Consider the following 3881-nt stretch of genomic DNA (forward strand, 5'->3'; position numbering starts at 1 on the left):
CACATAACTGACATCAAGCATATTCGGTCCTACTCTTTAGCTTTAGCCGAGCATGCCGAGAAAAGTAAATACCACATATGTATTGAGGAGCCCTAGGTCATTACCAAGATTGATCACTTCCATCATCATAAGTTTAGGGAAGCCAACAAAATTAAGAACCAAGAGAGAAACCTGAACAAGGACGAGGGTGGAAAATAATCAACAGTTGGATTCATGCCCTTACTTCTTGAGTGACTTTATTTTGGTCCCCCGTTTCTTCCTTTCATTTTTGTTTATCATTTTTTATTTTTCATTTTGTCTCGTTTCGTCCTTTATTTATTTATCGTTATAAATTCCAATTATTATTCATTATATTTCTCTAACTATTTCTATCATTGGATCCTTTATTCAATTTTTTGAGTTTTATTTTTATTGTGTATCTTTCTATCCATACTTATTGAATACAATATATAGTTTTATTTATATAATTTTATAAAATTAAAGATATATTTGTAATACATAATATAAACATACATATAATAAAAATATATATTTTTAATAAATAATAATCATATATATATATATATATATATATATATATATATAATTTTTTTAAATATTTATTATTATTATATATACTTCATGAGGGGTATTAATATAATATAATATATTTATTTATTATATAATAGTTTAATAAATTTTGAATGTACATTATATTTTTATTGTCCATAGGGTGTAGAATAGACGATGATGGAGTGTACTCTTAAATCACTTCATGAAGTGAAGGTCATCGGTTTGAAACTCCATGGGCAAAAATCTATCCATGTTAAGGGTTGGTGTGGCCTGCGATGAATAAGATCCCTAGCTGATTTTGATGGCTTAGATGTCATTGGATCACGATTTCTCAAGCCACAGGTCAAGTCTGATATAATCTCTAGAGAACTCAGACAACTTGATAGACAAAAGAAAATTATTTTTATTACTTTGATTTTTTATCCTAACAGTTATTTATTAATAACTATATTTCTTAACCTTTTAACAATTAGTATATAGTTTTTATTAATATTAATAAATATTTAATAAATATATATGCATTATAAACTATTATGATATTTCAAGGTTTATTTATTTGAAGAAGATTAGTTTTGACTCTCTTTAAAGTTTTTATTTTTGACATGTTATGGGTTCGTCCATTGGAGTTCTTACGCCATTCTTCAGTGTCTCTATATTATATATATCTTTGAATAGATCAAATTCCCCATTTATGTCCTAACGATGAACCACATTAGTTGATTCGAAACATTGACCCAAAAATTGTTAAATTTTGCAGATTTAAAATTTAATTTCTGAGATCATAAACCATAGAAGACAGTCAATGAACATCAAGACACATGATTTTGTCCAAGACCAGGGAAAACCCCCATTATGGGGGAAAACCCTTTTTAAAATTCTATTCTATTAGATCATCTTCAAATGTTCAATAGAGATACATAATCAGAGTACAAAAACCCTTTTACAAATAACAGCAGTAACAACCCTTTTACTATGAGAACTTCAAAATACCACCACAAGCCTCCAAAGGCTTCCAAAACAAGTGCAATAGACTCAAGTGTGTGAACAAAGTGGACAAGTACGAGAGCTAAACACTAAGAGCAATATTCTCCAAATGCAAGATCAAAATGCTATTGAAGTGAAGACAATATACTAGCAATCAAACTCTAGTGTGAAAGCAATATTAAGAATAGAATATCTCTAGATTGAAATAAATACAAGAGTTAAATACTTTTGGTGTGAGAGCAATATCAACTGCAATAATTATGGAGTGAGAGAATTAACAACAACAAATAACAAGATCAGAAATCACTGGTGCGAGATATGAACGAGATTTTTTAGATCTGTCAATAGATCTGCCAAACGATAGGTTTGCTGGATAATAGATCTTCCAATGATGATAAGGGATCTGTAAGTCTGCAATAAATTTGCTACTAATAATAAGAGATCTTCTACTGATAATAAGAGATATGGTATTGATAATAATATATCTGACACTGACAATAAGAGATCTGCAAATCTACAATAGATTTGCTACTAATAATAAAATATTCGTTACTAATAATAAGAGATTTTCTAATGATAATAAGAGATTTGTCAATGATGATAAGAGATCTACAAATCAGCAATAGATCTGCTACTGGTAATAAGAGATCTTCTAGTGATAATAAGTGATCTGTAAATCTGCAATAGATCTGCTACTAATAATAAGATAGATAAATTACTGATGCAAGGGCTTGATCACCAATGCAAGAGCTAGATCACCAAAGCGAGAGAGAGAGAGAGAGAGAGAGAGAGAGAACTCGATGTGTTGCAAATGAAGGCTTCTCTTTAATATATAGAAATCTTTGAGGCAAAATCCCTTCCTCAAATTAAGTGTTTTGGAAGCTCTTAGAGTGACCCATTCAAATTAGATAACTTAAGTGATTTTATCATGCACTTGTATAATTGAATCACTTAAGTGATTTTATTTTTCATATGTCTAATTGCTTTATAAAAGACTTTTGAAATAATTTTTTCTCTTATGAAAAATAATTTCCTTTTGAGAAATAATTTGCTTCAAAGGTGAAAGGGGTTAACCACATAAAGTGATTTCTAGGGAAGTTTCTCCCTAGTTGCTCAAAATTCAACAAAAAATGTTGGTGTGATTAATCATAATAACTATTTCTAAACATTATGAATTGCAAAAGATTGAACTGAGAGAGAGATTTTTTATAGTATTACATTTGAAAATAATAAAATAGCATTTACATTAACAAATTAAAACATAATAATAATAATAATAATAATATAAAAAATTAGCCATAATATTAATAATAATAAAAAAATCAATATTAATCCTAAAAAGAACATCACTTTAATTTTACATTTTTATAATGAGAGATAAAGTAATTAAAAGTAAAAAAATTACATTGTAAATAATAAAATAATACTTAAATTAACAAATTAAAAGATATTAATATCAAAGAAAAAAATCAACATAAAAAATTCCATTGTCCACTTTAATTTTACATCAAGATGAAGAGATAAAGTAATTTAAAGTAAAATAATGTACTTCACTTTTTCACTTTTGAGTATGAGGGAGACGTCTAATTTCTTCACTAATCAATATGGAGTTCACCCATTTAAAATAATATTGATATTTCAACATAGCATGAAGGAGACATGTAATTCTTTCCATACTCAACATAAAGTTGACAATGTGGTGTATATATATATATATATATAACAAAAAATTATTTTAGCAAACCATCACTATAAATGTGGTATATATATTGTAGCAAACCATCACTATATATATATGAAAAATAATTTAGCAAATCATCACTATAGCCCTCACATCCTTGAGTTTATTTTTAGGCTTAAGCATGTCAAAATTTTACATCATGTTTTTTCCCCTCAAGTTTACATACTCTTTGCATCGCAATCCTAAAACCAACTATTGCCATGCTTAATCCCTATAACCCCTAGTCCCCCATAAGTCATCGTTATCATTATTCCAATTATGAGCAAGCCTCATATAAACTAACAAGGATGATCTCAAGTCATTGTCACCATTAACTTCTTAGGTCATCATCATCATTATCCTAGTTATGAGAAAGTTTCATCAATTGATAAGTGATAGTTTCAAGTTATTGTCATCTATCCATGTATACCTACTAGTATAGATCCATCTTAACCACCAATCTATGAACAACCTAGAGGGATACCTACTAATATAGATCCATCTTAACCATAGAATTATAAGTGCCTAAATGGATCATGTTTATATATATTACTCTTAAATAAACTATTACTCTCCTATATATTACAATATTATTGTAGAATATTTAATAATATAAATATGAAAG

This window comes from Pinus tabuliformis, chromosome 4_2 (genome assembly GCF_031772625.1).
Source record: "Pinus tabuliformis cultivar Carrire ecotype Pingquan chromosome 4_2, CPIR1, whole genome shotgun sequence".
Lineage (NCBI taxonomy): Eukaryota > Viridiplantae > Streptophyta > Pinopsida > Pinales > Pinaceae > Pinus > Pinus tabuliformis.